Genomic DNA, 16,728 nt, shown 5'->3' with positions numbered 1-16,728 from the left:
GCCTTGGCAGTGGGGAGGCATGGCCTACTTTCAGGGCAGACCCAGGCAGTGTCAGAGGGGGAGACCTGGGCCAGCAGTCAGCTGCCCATGGGCAGGAGAGGCTAGGGGTGAGTCAGAGCCTGCCCTCCGTGACTCATCCCTGCAGGCCTCATCAGCACCTTTCAGCCACACAGCGTCTGTCTGAGGCCCGTCTTGGTTGACCCAGCCCCTAAAGGGCTGGAGGAGCAGAGCCTGGTGGGTTAAACGCCAGCTCTACCACGTCCCAGATGTGTAAGGCCAGCACGGGGGTGGACTTCTTTGTGCTTCAGCTTTGTCATCTGTGAACCCATTGCCCGGGTTTTGTGAGAATTAAATGGGAATGGACCTTGTAAGCACTTAGAACTGCCTGGCCTGTGTGGCAAGCACTCAGAGTTGTTATGCTAATAATCATTGTATCGTATTGTTATAAAAGCCTCCCCTGCCCCGTGAGGCCAGAACAGAGTGTCCCATCCTCTCTGCAGAATTCCTCCAGTAACACATTTTGTTTTGCCTTGTTACAGAAATGTGGGCAGAGCCTCCCCTTACCAGACTGAATGCTCGAGGTCAGAGAAATAAATAGGTCTCAATCGCTGCTTTTTATGTCCCTTGAGACTTGTGTCTGGTCGTGGAAGGTGTTGAAGGAAGTTTGACAAATGGAATGGATTCCTAGTTCCCCTTTTCCCTTCAAACCACATATTCTGACCAGGGTTCCCCACCTCCCAGGATTATGGACAACGTCTGATGTTTCTAAGGGTGCTTTCCCGTTTGCGAAGCACGGGAAACTGTGCTTAGAACAGTTTAGAACTGTTCACATTCATAGTGCACTCAGTTTTCACAACTGTTTCGTGTGGGACGTCGGTGACTCTCCCCATTTAATAGGTGAGGAGACTGAAGCTCCGCAGAGTCAAGTAGTTTGCCCGCAGACTCACGGGCGGAAGGTCATGAAACAGGAAGCAGCGGTCTGGAGGCTCAGACTGACCATCCTGCCAAAGCCTTTTCTTCCTTTCCACTCTGTCCCTGCAGAGGGTTGGGCGGAGCCCCTGTGAGCAGCAGACTTTTCTACAGTCCTGCTTTTATCTTCCTCCCACCTCCAGGTCCTCTTACTTCCAAAAAAGCGCATGATGGTGGGCTTGAACTGAGCCAGTGATCAGTTGCTAAAATCGTCTCCACTCACATGTTCCCTTCTCCGTGAGTCTGAGGCCTAGACTGGGACTCTGCACTCTGGGTTTGGTGGGCTAAGTAGAGGCAGCGTAGCTGTAAGCATCTGGAGCAGTGTGTGAACACAGCGGTGCTTGGGGGAACCTGCAGTTGGAGGTGGAGGAGGCTGGCACCCACTCCTTCAGCCAGGAGGAGGGCAGGTACTAGGTGTGGGGCCCTGAACTTTGTCCAGGCTTTGGGGGCTGCTGAGAGGCCAAAGCAGAGACTGCAGCAGGGATACTTCCTCTGCAGGAGGCAAACGGGCAGATGGTCCCTCCGGCTAAGGTGGGACTCAACTGCAGACTCCCGGACAGACGTTACTTCAGGCCTTCAGACTCCAGAGTGGTTCCTCAAGTGGAAGGATCTTCTCTGAAGTTCAGCTCAACAAGAGGTCGTTGAGGAGGTACCTCCAGTGTCCCAGCAGGGGCGAGGAATGTGAGAGAGGAACCTGGACAGGAGGAGCTCATGTCCTAAGGCCTCATTTTTACCTTTTTTTTTTCTCCTGGGAGCCTTGAATGCCAGGGTGGTGATGGTGATACTATGTACACAGGGGAGCATGCAGATTCCTGGCATCCTGACGCGTGGGCTGGAATCTGGGCCTGGCATGTCAGCACAGCGGTGCAGGCTGGGGGCTGGCCAAACCCTTTGCTCGTTGAGTTGGGTTCTAAGCCTGCAGTGGGAAGAAAGGGGCTGTTGGGTCTTTACAACCACAGTTTTCAATTCCCTCTGTGGTTATTTATGGTATGACCAAAGGAGCAGACACCATAGCATCTCTGGGGTGTGGGTGAGAAATACCCCAGGTAGAATGGCTCCCCAAATCAAGGGGCCCATCTGTCACTCAGGCCAGCCCCCTTCTTTCCTCCTCCAGCCTGGCCAGTCTCTGCCTGCCTGCCCAGGTCATCCCTGCTTCCAGTTCTTTCTTCATGTCTTACAGCATGCAATGCTTTCCTTTTTCTCTTTTGTCTTTTTCCATCTTCACCATGTGAGACTGAGATTCAGCCCTTCCTGCTTCAGAAACGCTTCCGAAAGTCTCTCAGCCCAAACTCCCCCTCTTTTTCCCCATATGTCTCCTGGGTGGAGCGCCAGCAGCCCCCAGCTCAGCATTTGCATGTTACATAATGGGTTTGCAGCGCCTACCAGGCACGGGCGGGAGGGAGAGCAGAGACTAGGACTGTGGGGTCTGGCCCGGGTGTACTTTCTAGCTCTGATTTTTTATGAGCTGTGTAACTTTGGGGAGCTGATTAGATTTCCCCGAGCCTCAGTTTCCTCATTTGAACTTGAGGACCCCTACCCTTCCCTACTTCACAGGAGAGTTGTGAGGATCTGGTGAAATAATCCACTCAATGCACTTACCACTTGGTTCCTAGCTCCTCGTAAGCCGCCAGCACGCCAGCCGCGACGACTCTGTGACCTGTATCGTCTCTTTAATCTACACCTGGCTTGATAAGCTGCACATCATCCCCCAAAAGGGAGCAAATGAGCCTTGGTGCCAAAACGACTTGTCCAAGGTCTCAGGGCGCTGGAGGCAGCAGGGCCGGCGGGCCCTGAGGCAGCGCGCTCTTTCCTACTGCCTCTGCTTCCTAAGGCGGGACCCTGTTCCCCATGATCTGCGATGTTCTTCACAGTCCTGGGCAGGACACTCAACAGCTGCTTAGTGAATGAACTTTCCCAGCTGGTTTAAGGAGGACCAAGTTGCGGGCGAGGCGCTGCAGGAAAACGGACCCCTTGAGCATTCCATTCCCTTTCAGATTTCAAGCTGATCAGCTTGCCCACGGCTCTCTGCCCCAGCCCCACACGCACGCTGGCCCTGGACAGTGCTGGACAGCATGGCACCGGCCTCTCACCCAGGTCACATGAAGCCAGGTTGTGCCCTGAGGGGAAACCAGCCAGTTCCTTTTTCTTTCTTTCTTTCTTTCTTTTCAAAGAGCAGAGCATGAAGTTATGAAGAAAGAAAGAAAAGCAAGGGAAATACCTGTCTGGTTAATCCCCTGTGACCGTGCAGCCTTGGCCTGAACCCAGTTGCTGGGAAACAAAGAGAAAAGCCGGTAGCTGGCAGGCGGCCTCTGGGCAGCGAGTGGCATTGTGTGTGTCCTGTGGGGTAATGGGGCGCAGCTGCTTCGAAATGGCTCACTGAACTCCCCTGCCCTTCCACAGGGACAGCCTGCACCTGGCTACGGGTGGCCACTCTTGACATGACTGATTGCGGTTGGGGAGATTTTTTCATCATTTCAGATCGTGGTTTCCAGTTTTCCCCCAGCAAACGTTGGAAGCTGCCACTTTCTTCTCCGGCTGAGTCTCCTTTGGTGCTGGCTGAGTGTATGTCAGCGGCATCCCCACCCCACTGGTCATTCAGCCTACCCCCGTGCAGACCTTGGTGTGGCCCCAGGGACATGGGGAAGCAGACGGCCTTGGGAGCTCGTTCGCGTGTTCACCCTGTGCCTACAGCTGCAGGAGAGGGAGGCCATCAATGTGGTTTGGTTCTTTGTTTTGGTTGCCAGGCCAGGGGCGTGTTTTTGTTTGTTTCTCTAAAATCCTTTAAATATATCTGAAGGTGGAGCTCCTTTTCCTGGAGGGAATTGAGAGGGTGCTGTTAGAAGGCCCGGGGGTGTAGGAACAAACCGCTTTTGGGTGGTGGCCCAGAAAGAGGAGAAAATGAGACAAAGCAAAGATGACTTTGTTAAGCACAATGCTATGTGTCAAGCATTGTCGTTGTACCTATTAAGTCAGAATCTTCTGGTTAAGCTTCCAAGAAAGAAACAAAAACAAAAACAAACAAAAACCTCTGCAAAATCTCCCCATGGGATTCTGACAGGCACCTCCAGTTCAACGCCACCTCATTAACATTGCGCTGACACTCTCAGAGATTAAAATTACCGACGTCCAGACAACGTGCAATGTCCGTGCCCCAGGATGCACTGTGGGTATCTGCAGAGCTTCCTCAAGGCAACCCCTTCCCTCTGAAGGCCGTCTCTGGGTAGCATGGAGCGCCTGTTGCAGATTAGGGGGCAGCAGCACATCCCCTTCTCCCTTGGGCGGGTCTGAGCACAGGTGTGAGTGGCAGCAGACATCCCGTGTGAGGAGGAGGCCTCCGGCTCAGGGGTCAGTGTGCTGAGGAGGCAGCGTGACAGTCAGGGCATGTACTGGTTGTTAGTGGTATGACCTTGCAAGCTAGTTATTGAGCTCTCTGAGCCTCAGTTTCCTCAACTATAAAATGGGTTGGCTGAACCTCTAGCTCCTAGGGCTGTGCTGAAGGTGAGGTGCGATCGTACCAGTGAGAGAGTCCAATACACATTTAAGGGCCCAGACAAGGTATTTCTCTTCCCTTACCCACTGTCCTTCCACAGGATTTTTTCCTGTGCCACTGTGAACGCAGTGAAATCAGCTCCAGTCTCCTTTCAATTCATCCCCTCTCCCAGTTCTCATGGAAGCTGGAATTCACATCTGCGGCTGGGTTCCCAGCCGAAGATGGCGGGACTGCGCTCTTCATTGTTTTGGTTCCAGCATCTTCCCCTCCCAGGAGGGGGATTGGTCCAGGGGCTTGGAATGACCTCCTTTCACTTCAGTTTGTAGAGACACCTCGCTGCACATGTTGGCTTTTCCCTGGCTGGCGTTTAGTGATGGTGAAACATCCAGTCAACCTAGTCGTTGAGTGCTCTCGTTGGTCAGGACTCTTTGGTGTTAAGTGACAGGAATGCAACTTGAATGAGCTTAAGCAAAAAGGAATTGTTCCCCATGGAATGTTCTAGGGGAGGCTCAAAGGAGGCCTCCCCTCGAGTTTAGCCCCAAGAAGAGGACAGGTGACCTCAGCCTCCGCGGAAACAGCACCCGCTGCCCAGTGGCCCGGGGCTGCAGATACCTCCCAGCTGACCCCCACAGCCCTCCACCCATCCCCAGTGGACTAGGCCTCCCCTGGGATTTTTCAGATTGAAACTTTTCCCAGCATAACGCATGTGCCCACCTTTTGTACCCATGAGTGTGGCCGAGGAGGAAAGACACTCTGACGAACCTACCTTGAGTCTCATGCCTACCTTTCTGTCTGGGGAGTGGAAGATGGGGCAAAATCTGTTGTCAGAACAAAGGGAGAAGGACACTAATATTATTAATAAGTAAGAATAACACTAACTTTTATTGAGTGCTTACTTAGTGCCAGACATTATTCTATACTCTTCACCTGTGTAACTTATTTCATCTTCACAATCAACCCCATTTTACACACCAGGAAAATGAGGCACAGAAAGGTTAAGCAATTTGCCACAGGCCACACAGCTAGCCCATAGGAGAGGTGGGGTTAAACCCAAGCAGAGGACTCCAGATGTGCTCTTAGCCACCCACTCTGACGCAGACAGTAACAACAGATGTCAGCTCCAAGCACTCTGAACTGCACACGGGCTAGGTCCTTTACAGCATTATCCCGTTTCATCTTCAGAGAAGCCCTATGGAGTAGGCACTAACATCCATACTTTTAGGTAAGAAATTGAGGCTCCTGTGGATTATGTCATTTGTCCAGGGGTCACCTGACTCACTTAAAAAGACAGAGCTGGGGTAGGAAGCCAGGTTTGCCTGATTCCAGGGCCGGAACTCAGGACCACTTTAGTGGGTAGCTTTTGCATTCAGACCCTTGCCTTGCTCTATCAGAAGCTCCCCTGGTAGTCACTGTGAGGAAGAGCAGACTTGACTCAGCACCTGTGCCTTTATCTTCTCTGTCTGGGGGACTGGGCTGTGGAGACCCCAGCTTGGTGCATGCTGCTGAGGGCCTGGCTCCGTGGTTCTGAGCTGGTCTTGGTGTATTTCACACTAACTCACACCCAAGGGTCCTGAATAAGCCTTCAGTGCATCTGCGTTCCAGATTTCTTCATTTCTCCATACATCAAATATCAGTGAAGTGCCCTGTAGGTGCCAAGCCCTGTTCCAAGTGCCTGGGGTCCTTTAGTGAAGACCTCAGCTTTACGGAGGTAGGCTTGGAGGACAGCAGACAGGAAGGTCCTGGTCCCTCCAAATTGCTATGTTCCCCGAGATCCACAAAGCCACTCAAGCTCACAGAAAACCTTTCCTGCACAGCAGGTCAGGCCCACAGGGGCCTGGAGACCTCGTGCTCCTTTGCTTGGGGCTGGCATGATAGCAAGTCCAAGAGGAGAGTTGTTTGTTCATTCTGACTGATTACAAAGGGGAGCACTGTGTCAGGGAGTGAGCATGGGCATGGACACAGGACATGCCCCATGTCGCTCAGCCGTGAGTCCCAGGCTGCTGTGGTCAGTGCTGAGTGAGTCTCCAGGTGAGGAGCACTTGGTTGTACCATGCCTCAGTCTTGCCCCCACCCCGACCCCCCCGCGGCATGACTTTACTACCTGACTTATCGGGTTGCTGGAAAGAGTATCTGAAATAGCAGATGCTAACCACCCATTGCAATGCCTGCGCATGGATTAACCCCTGTCCTTCCTTTAAAGGACTGACTAGTTTTGTGGATGTCTCTAAGAGTCAGGGCCCATGGAGGGAGACGGCTATAAGGGATCCTTAGTGAGGAAATCACCAATTAGGTCAAGCTTCTCATTTTACAGATGAAGAAACTGAGGCTTCCCTAGGGGAGGGATGGTGCTGGGCTCTAGGACCTTCTGGTTTAGTGGAATTAAAAGGAGCTCAAAGCATCTTTGGCTGTTGGTCAGACAGAAGCTCTTAGTTGGTACTAGGAGTGGCTAGATCACCATGCGCTCAGGCCTGTGTGGGAATCTGACCGGTAGTCAGCCTTTGTAGGCTGGTCCAGAAATGCCCATCTGCACCCACCATGCAGACAACCCATGCAGAACTTCAGAGAGCTCCCGAGTCCCTGCTGCGGGTCTTAGTAGTGCCCCTGGGTGGGTAAGGGCTTCAGTTCCTGAGATCCAGGGAGCACGGGGAGGTCCCTGGTTCTTGAACCTGATAAGACCAATAATGTCCAGCTCTCCCACCCACTCTACCCAGAAGCTTCCCTTGAGAAGCAGGGGACGGAGAAGGAGAGACCTCCAGCCTCCCTGACTTCTGGCTACAGGTGACTACACAGAGCTTGCAGTTCAGGTGGATAGAATGTGGCCAAGGCAGGCCAGCCTGTTTGTCAACTGCCCCGGGCTGGGAAGGAGTGGCTTGATAATGATCGTGATGAGAGATGATGGCAGCTTCTGCCCAGGTGGCTGTCCTCAAGCCCACCAGGCCACTCATGGGGTGTGTGGGCCCATTACAGCTGCACACCTCATACCTGGGTCAGCCAGGGCCTGGGCTCTAGGGCTGCCATGCCATGGGGCTGGCCGCTCCCCAAGCCTGTGTTCCTGTGTGTGAGGAGCCACTGAGACAAAGCAGGTCTGGTCTTTAACTGTGCTTGTTCCACGCATGGCCAGTGCTCAGGAAGTGGTAGCTTCTCTTCCACAAATGGTCTGAGAATTCTGAACAGTGAGTCCCAATCCGTGGGCTTTGAATACAGATCTTTGTGTATTAGCGAGAACGTGTGTGTTATGTCGTCGCATAGGCCTACCACCCTGCTGAACAAGAGTATGTACGTCCCAGGAGTGTGGGTATTGCCTCTCAAAGATCTCACATTGCAAGTCTGCATGAGCTTCTGTCTTCCTGAGGCCACCTCTTTTCCCCAAATTTAGAATTGTGAGAGTAAAGCCTTAGAAATGATCAGGGTAGGGCCTGGTTAGTACTTGGATGGGAGAAATGCCTTGTAACTCTGGGCTCCTTTTTCCAAACAGGTGCAGAGGCATTTTCTGCAGAACCAGTAGATGTAACCAAATCATTTGGAAGCCGAAATAATAATTTGCTTAGGAACTCGGCCACGATCAGATGGCCCACTTGTATGACTTCTTAGTGTATTCAGTGTTTTGGACCTTTGCATTGTGGGAAATGGGACACATTTCACATTGGTGACTTGTTATGAGGTATTTACATTGGCTGGATTGACTTATATCAGGTCCAAGGCTTAGAAATTCTGGCATTTTCTGATTCTAATGAAGTGCCTAATAAAACACTATTCCCAGACCCGTCTTACTTTCTCAGCAAGCCCTTGTGCAGAGGTGTGCAAAGCCTGTAGGGTTCCCAGGCAGTGGCAGACAATAGAATTTGTTTGACCATCTCACAGTCCTTTACCATTTCCTCCTGTTGGGACAAGTGTTACGAAGGGGCAAAGCACACAGGCTGTGGTCCCTCTTGGTGGGGAGAAGATAGGAGGGAGTAACAGTAAGATAACGTAGCATTCATTGTGGGGCTCTTGTTTTCAAAGGAACATGGCAATCTGTGCGAGGCTCGCCCTGGAAAGAAGCAACTTCAGTCACTTCGATGCCTAAGAATCAAGTGAGTAAATCACAGTGGGGGGTCTCCTTCATTGAGCCGTGGAGTGGCTCCTGGGAAGCTGGCTTCAGGCTTTGGAAAGTGTAGGGGCGCTTGTTGCACTTTTCCTACATGCCCAAGTCATTGTGAGCCCATTTGAAAAACAATGGCTAGTGAAAAAGCTCTCTCTTTGCCTTCAGCCTGGGCAAGGAGGTTGTCAGAGGAGGGGGGGAGGCAGAGGTAGATAGAGGCAGATGTATTTGGGCACACGAAAGACCTGTCTAACTCAGTGGACACTGGGCACCCTCTGCCCCCTCTCTCCCTAAGTAAGCCCAGCAGCTCAGCCATCCTGACTCCGGTCCAAGCTCGGACTATGCTTCAGTCTGCTGCTGGCCCTGATCGGTGCCAAGGCAAGAATCTGGCTGGGCAGCTTCTGTAGGGAGTGCCACCAGAGCACTGTAGACCATTTGTCCAAGGTTTAAAAATGTGATTGCAGCATCTTCCTTGCCTTGGGTTTCATTCTGGGGAGAACGAACCTGTTTACATTTCTTATGGAGGTTCTGCGGGTCCATGGAGGCTTAGGGTCTAAAAGGCTAAGGTATAGGCAGAAATCAATAATGATGTGTTTGTCACATAGTCACCCTCATGAACTATTATTGTCAGAGCCTTCCCACTGTCCTCTCCAGCTCCGCTCCATCCCCCTGCTCTGTCCTCGGCAATGTTGCCAAAGACAACCTCCCTCGAAGACCTGTCTGACCAGCCCTCTGCTGTTGGCCTTCAAGGCCTCCCCGGTCAGGCCTCAGCCTCACAGTCCAGCCTTGTTTTCTGCCTCCCCTTTTTGTCTGCCTTGGCTCCAGGCCACCTACTCCTGGAACAGATCTCTGCTTCTGGGACTCACTGTTCCCCATGAGAAGCTTCCCTCATGCCCCCAGGCAAAGGTGGCGCCTCTTCCTCCTCTACACTCCCATGGCGCTCTGTTCAGACCTCAGGTACATCATTGGCTGAGGTAAGGTTGGTCCCCTTGTCCGTCTCACCCACGAGCCATGAGTGCCTTAGAGCACACGCCTGCCCTCCAACCTTCCCGTCTGAGCAGAGCAGCACCTCCAGCGTTCTAGCGCTGGGCACCTGACTCGGGGCAACAGCTGTCTGTTAACTCAGGGAGTTCAAAGCCTGAGGTTTCTTCAGGGCTCACGATTGACAAAGTTCTATCTCAGTGTCTCGTGGGAGCCTCACACCCTGGGGAGGGAGGTCATATCATTCTCATCGTTTTGCAGACATGGAGACTGAAGTCTGAGCAGTCAGCCAGCTCGCCCCGGGCTGTAGCCTAATAAGGACTGGGACCCATGTCTCCTGTGGTCCAGGCTAGTCTGGTTTCTGTAATACCAAATTTTATAATTATAATTATAAAAGAACCCAAGAGATAATTTAGAACAAACCCCTCATTACTGAATAGGGAAACTGAGGCCTGGCCTAAAGATGCTTTCTCAAGATTACATAACTAACTGGTACCAAATGGAGAGTAGGAAAGCAGATTCTGGACTTCTAGCCTAGCATTCTTTGCACTGCTCCCCACCCCTCCTCTGCCTCCCTCCTGTATACAACCATCAGAGAACACTTGGGGACCATCATTCTCCATGGACAGGACGGGGAAGAACTTAATGACCACCCCAAGAGGAAATGCAGAAATGCACAAAACTGGCCCTGTCCTCCAGAAGCTTCCCTGGAGATGAGAGACCAGGGCAGGGTCTTGGTAGAGGGAGGAAGGCGAGGAAAGAGTGAGGGGAGAGCCTGAGGGTCCGACCGATGAGGTGGGAGCCTGGTGCTGGCCCCAAGGGAGGGGCAGCCCGCAGGCACATCTGGGCATTTAGAGGCTGGCCTGGTGGGCATGGAGGATCCGTGGGGGTGAGGAGTCCATGTGGGAATCCTGACCAGCAGAACGAGGCAGGCTGACTGGACCAGGGGGAAAGCTGCCCAGCGATGCTGACTCGTACTGTCTGAGCAAAGAGGTCCTGCTTAGCCATTCTGCTGTGGCCTGAGAGTCCCTCCTGGTTCTCAGAGAAACACATTGTAGAGTATGTCCACAGAGGAGGGTCAGGCAATGGACAGTGAATCCCATCATTGTCTGAAATGTGTAGGAAGAGGGAGGTGTGTGTGTTTCTGGCTGGCTTATCCCTATTGTGCTTGAATGAATTTTTCTTTTATTGTTTTGATCAACTACACTTCCAGCTGGTCTCCCCCAGCCCTTGAATCTCAGGGATCTCCTGGGTCATTTGTTCAGTCCAGGCTTGATACAGGACCAGGCAGGTGCTGGCTACTCTGCCCCTTCCTGGGCGTACAGATTGAGGGGCTGGGACTGACCTCAGGCTCCATCCCAACTGGCAGGTTGAAACATACAATTTGCCCAAATTAAAGAGAATGTGATGTTTTCCTAATAGGTACCTTGGATTGTTTTCCAAAACATGATCAGGTTATAAACGTCTAAGCTTCTAGGGCAGGGAAAGTGTGTGGTGTTATATCATTATTGTTCACACCTTAGGTTTACATTGCAATTTACATTTACAAAGATCATTTCATCTCGTAACAGGCAGGTAGATTTACGCCCATTTCACAGGTGAGAAATTTGACTTAGGCTGTAACCTGCCCAGGCTAAGGCAGCTGCCTAAGGCCTGAGATGGGACACAGCTGAAGCCTCCTGTTTATAAATTCAATGATCTTTCTACTCTACTATGCTCTAATCATATGTAAATCCCTGGAGAGTGTAGGACCTAAGAGGAGCTCAGTAAATATTTGTTGAATGAATGAACTTTGGCTATTTTATTCCCCACCCCCCACCCCCCTTTTTTTTTTTTTGCCTCACTTAACCATAAATGGATCCTGTTTGGCAGTAAGGGAACTCTACGCTGTAAAGTATTTGAATTTCTTGCTATGATAAGGAACCGGTGAGTTCTCTTCTCACCCAGCCTTACCTCCTGGAACTGGGTCATGCACACTAAATAATTGATTCCTTGAATCTTTTACTCAGAGCATTCTGCTCCTGATGCTAAGATGATCCATCCAACATTGCTCTCTTTGTTTTTAATTTTTACTTATTGATTTTAGAGAGAATGGAAGGAGGGGGGAAGAGATAGAAAGTGTGTGTGAGAAGCATCAATATGTTGTTTCACTTACTAATACATTCATTGGTAGCTTCTTGTATGTGCCCTGACCAGAGATCGAGCCTGCACTTAGTGTATGGGGATGATGCTCTGATGAACTAAGCTACCTGACCAGGGCCAACACTGATCTTTGAAAGGTCCCTGATACATGCAAACTCTACTGCCCTTTGTCATAAACCTTCAGAGAACCCATCTAACAGATACCCATAACGGATACTCTCGGCCTAATCAGGTCAGACATCCCGCGGGTTCATTTGATCCCTTCCCGCCACTCTTTTCCAGCAGCCTCTTCCAGATGGAGGAAGAGGATCTTGTGGGTTATCTTAGATATTTATGGTTTTATAGGTACAGGGAGATCTACCTGTTCCTCCTCACTGACCTCTGAATTCCCCAAGACTGTGCGGCGAGGGCTGGGGAAAGAACAAGGGGACCATGCCAGGTTGGGAAGGAATGCATGGGGCGGGGGGTAGTTATCAAAGTATCTCCTGGGTCTGCTCTTTCCCTAAGTGACACTTAGGTCATGTTGCTTAGAATCTGCAGGGGACCCAGCTGGCCTCATTAGAGCAACCTAATTAGATTCCTGAAGTCAACAGTGTAGAGTGGAAAAAAGAGTCGGCTGAGACCAGAGACCCACATTCTAGTGTTGGTTGTTCACAATTTAGTTGCATGGCCTTGGGCCAGTCACAGAATTTTACCTGTCCTCAGATTTGTTATTAAGGAAATAAGAAGGGGCATAAAGGGTTTGTGGCATCTTAAAGGAGCCTCTTGATTTCTGTGGTTCTCCAAGCCCACTCTGTCCTCATGGCTAGCTCTGTCTTCTCCTCCCCCGGCTTCCTCCTCATGCGGCCAGAGCTTGCTTCTGAAAATACTTTTCCCCTTTGTAGCTTTGCCACCTCTTCCCTGATCCACCCTCAGGCGAGAGCAAATAAGAACTGCCTTGGCTGTCTTAGATCCTTGCAAGCAGCTTGGGGAAAATCCTTGCAAGGTCGCTTTGATAGAGTGTTAGGGACCAATGGGGTATGGGTGGTGTAGGAGGCAGTGGGAAAGTCCTTGAGTGGAGAGAAGCTAGCTCAGACGATCAGGGGTTGTTGGTATTGATGTGTGAGTGTCCAAACCTGTAGAGAATTATTATGAAAATGTGTTTGAGCCAAATAGAAGATGTGCCTGGAAGCAAGATCTCAACAGACTGAGATAAATGCTCCCAGGAAATGACAGTTTGCAGCTTCTTTTATGTGTTTGGAATTACAGCGAGAACAAAAGCAAGATTACAGGAAGGTGGGAGAAGGCCAGGCTGTGGGGTCCTGGGAAAGGGGTGGGGGTGGGGCTTGATTACATGATAGTTAAGATTATGTACTTTTTTGAGGGTGGTCACACTTTACAAGGAGGGGTCTGAATAGAGGCATTTCAGAGGTGAGTTAACCTGGATGCACAGACACAGATAGACAGGGCTTGCGTATGAGAAGCCTTTTACCTACAGAAACCGTATGCCTGGGGTGTAACTACCCATCACCATCTGCCCAGTTGGGAGTTTATGACCAGGTCGCCGCTCTGAGGTTATTTTCTGTAGAACCCCTTCTTTTTGTCCCCATCGGGATATCCAAGCTCTTGATGCTCCAAGGGACCTGGCCCCTGTGGAGTGGCTTGACCAGAAAGTACTAGATAAGTGTTTAATAATAAGGACCCAAATTTATTCTCTTCTCTGGCCAGGCTTTGTGCTCAGGGGTGACCAGGTACTCTGGAGCAAAAAGGTCATAGTGTGGATAGCAGGCTGCTCAGTGGGGGCTAAAAGCTATCTCACACAGACAACAACCCAGAAAGGGGCAGAGGTAGGGAAGGTAGATCTGTCTCCAAGACGTACGACCTTGGAACATTAAAGCTGGAAAGATCTTCCAGATCATCTCACCCTCCTGTTTTATGGGTAAAGAAACTGAGGTCCAGAGCCATGACTTAGCCGAACCATAAAGCAAGCTAGTGGTGGAACTGAGGTGGCCATCCAGTCTCCTGATTCCTAACCATCAGAGACTTATAAACATCACACGCATGGCTCGTTTCCCAGTGCCAAGTCGCCTCCTCACGTGGGTTCAGCCACCACACTTTCCACTCCTCTCTTTGACCCTGCGCTTGATTATCTTCGGTGTTAGCAGGGCCCCAGCTGCCCCCACCTCCTTGTTTGCTGAAGCCTAATAAAGTTTGGGTGCAGCAGCATAGAGAGGTTGAGGCTTCTAGTGGGAGGGCTGTTTGTGCTTGGTGACTTAACATCATTGAGTCAGCATAGTTTGGTTTTATGGCATGACTTGGGGTGAAAGGTTAATTCCAGACAGGAAATGAAGGAGGTGGTAGCCCAACCTCAGCAGTAGTGGGCTCTTGTGAGCTGGTCATTCAGATAAAAATCACCTCTGTTGCTAAGCAGGCCTCCTTCTGAGACTCTCAAGCTAAGGAAGGGCATGCCTCCTGTGCAGCTGGCACTGTCCCTTGCTCTGAAGGAGGGCTCTTTCAGGTAGAGCCTGGCCACCCCGTCCTGGGCTGATGGCATGTGAACCAGACAGAAACCATTTCACTTTTTTTCAGTAGGACTCCATGTGGCTCAGCATTTTCTACTGAGCTCAAGGAAATGTATCTTGAGGTCTTCCCAGTGGGTAGGCCCCGGGCTTACCTGTTTTCCCTTGTTTATTCCCCACAGTCGCCCTCTGAGAGGGGGGCATGGGTATCTCTTCTACTGAAGAGGAAATTGAGGCAGATAGAGTTTCAACAACTTGCCCATGTCCCACAAGACACAGGGCGTCCGACTCCAAAGCCTCTCATTCCACGGAGAAGGGGGTGCTGGGCTAAGTGGGCCAGGCATTGAGTCAGGAACCATTTATTATCGGACTTTCACGTGCCAGGCTCCGGGCTTGGTTGTGGGAATGCAAAGTGAATGAGTCCCTTTATTCCCAGGAACTTGTGGTCCTGGTGGCAGGACAGACGTGTACAGGGTCACAGTCACTGTTCTAAGCATTGTCATAGACAGACACACCCAGTGTTCTGGAAGTACCGAGAGAAGTGCACGTCACACAGGGGACGCTGCACCAAGCAGGTGCTGTGTGACCTGGGTAATGAAGGATGAATAGGACGCTGCTAAGTAGAGAAGGAGGCAGAGAGTCTTCCAAGTAAAAGGTATGTATGGTGGTTCATAAAGGCTTGATTCAGTATTCAGAAGTAAGGAGGAGCTACGTACATGCTTCCCTCTCCGCAGACAGGTACGAGGAGTGGTAAGGAGTGGTGCGGAGAGATAAGCCGGGGCAGAAGGAGGGGGCTTTGGAGCCCAACTGTCAAAGTCCTTCTGAAATGCTAATTATGTGCAAGGCCTTGAAAGAACCATCAGTGGAGACCAGCCAAGATCCTCCAGATAGAACTCTCTAGACACCTAAAGTACTTTTCCCCATAGAAATGTGGGCGGGGCTTGTTTTCAGACAGTGTGTGTTTATTTTCTACCTTGTGCGTCTCACGTACCAGTGGACATGGTTATTGATGGCTGAGGCATCGGAGTGGGACAGACCATGCTCCAGTTCATATTTAAAATGTCTCAGATTCCTCTTGCCAAATAAGCTGATAGCAGACACCCTTGTGAGTGCATGTGCAGACTGTCTCTCCCGGGAGGGGCTTGCGTTCCAGACAGGGTCTCACAATAATTCCGTTGGAGCTGCGGGTGTGGGGTGAGAAGGCTACTTAAAAATAAAGACCAATGAAAGACATAGCTGTTAACAATGATATTTGCAAGGCAAAAGTATCCGGGAAGTAGATTGTTTGCCATAAGGATGAGCCAGAATCTTTCAGGTCTCAACCTTTAGGGTGGGAAGAGAGATGGTGAAGAGACAGAACACTCCAGAAACTGTGGACTCTCTCTTTAATAAATTCCTCACCGAGGTCTGTCCCAGGAAATCCGTTTTGGAAACTGAGCTTTGGGCCAACTCGTCCTTCGTGGAGAGGAGGACAACAAAGAACCCAGAGTGATTTAAAGTCAAAGGCTTCTTAGTCTTGTAGCACAGTCCATGCCTTGTAGCCCCTGGACTTCATTTCTTCATGAGGAAAGAGAAAATTTGGGGACCGCTGCTGCTTGTTTCCATGAATGTGGTTTTCAGAACGTAAGCCCAAACACCGAGAGGAGAGCCCAGTGTCTGTTCAGCCAGTGCCGACTTACTACATACGGGCAGTGAGAGATTGTCTTCCTGACCTTTACAGAAAATTTACCAGCTTGTTCATACCTTCTATGGTCCCCTCCCCTGTGGCAGCTTTTTTTTTTTAGGTTTAGGGCAGTGAGCAGTGAGTGGCATTTTGGCCCCACTGAATGGGGCAACGGTCACGGTAGTCACTGGTCCTGGAGTGCTTGTCCAAGCGTCTCTAAGCTCACGGAAACCGGCCTTGAGTGCCGCCCAGGGAGCCAGGCATCCTTCTCCTCAGACCTCTGCTGCCCTCCCACACGGGTCCACACTGCCCTCCATAATGCTACCAATAGGCCAATCTTACAGGACTGGCAAACCCCGGGCTTGTACGCCTCGTCCTGGAATGTGAAGTGCAACCTGTCAAGCCAACAATCTCCCCAGAAGTGAGTTCAGCAGCGGAGTGTATTTTAGGGACTGGTTCTGCCGTGTCTTATCAGAGGGGCCTTTCTGTGTTTACTGTCTGGAATCTTAATTGGTTTCTCAGAGCTTTGGGGAAAATAGTTCCAGGAGACTTCAATTCCTCTGTACAATAAGGAAGTGGCTCACACGGTCCATTTCTCTCACGTCTGCTCAGACCCCTGAACTGCCTCCAGGTACCCGCATATTGATCATGGGCAGAGGTCCCCCTGGGCGGGTCCCAGTGAGGTGAAGGCTTTCTCAGGGGCTGCCTCGCCCTGTCAGTCCCTGGCCTACTCACTCCTGAGCTGGATCTGAAAACCATTAAGCTGTGTTTGTTTAGCACATTGTCCAGCACATGGTGATCAGTACATGTGGGACAAATAAATGAACAAATAGATAAGCAGCAGAAGCACCACGGGAGTGAGCAGGTCTCAGGCTGTGCTGCGTGCGTGCTGTCCAGGTCCCGG

At 51.0% G+C, this 16,728-nt stretch overlaps 1 protein-coding gene across 3 annotated transcripts in view; it reads left to right on the top strand.

The window, feature by feature from the left end:
* The window catches only part of MICAL2 (microtubule associated monooxygenase, calponin and LIM domain containing 2), a 209,057-nt gene that overhangs the window by 18,997 nt on the left and 173,332 nt on the right, over positions 1-16,728 (top strand). For all 3 annotated transcript variants that reach the window (XR_005067078.1, XM_037050057.1, XM_037050058.1), the window contains exon 2: positions 8,462-8,532. The gene's annotated coding sequence lies outside the window, so the exon portion shown is untranslated. The remainder of the gene's footprint in view (positions 1-8,461; positions 8,533-16,728) is intronic.

The sequence above is a fragment of the Sturnira hondurensis genome, unplaced genomic scaffold (assembly GCF_014824575.4).
Source record: "Sturnira hondurensis isolate 20B ecotype Veracruz unplaced genomic scaffold, ASM1482457v3 Scaffold0006505, whole genome shotgun sequence".
Taxonomy (NCBI): Eukaryota; Metazoa; Chordata; class Mammalia; order Chiroptera; family Phyllostomidae; genus Sturnira; species Sturnira hondurensis.
Note: the sequence above shows the minus strand (reverse complement) of the source record. Positions and strands in the feature narration are given on the sequence as shown.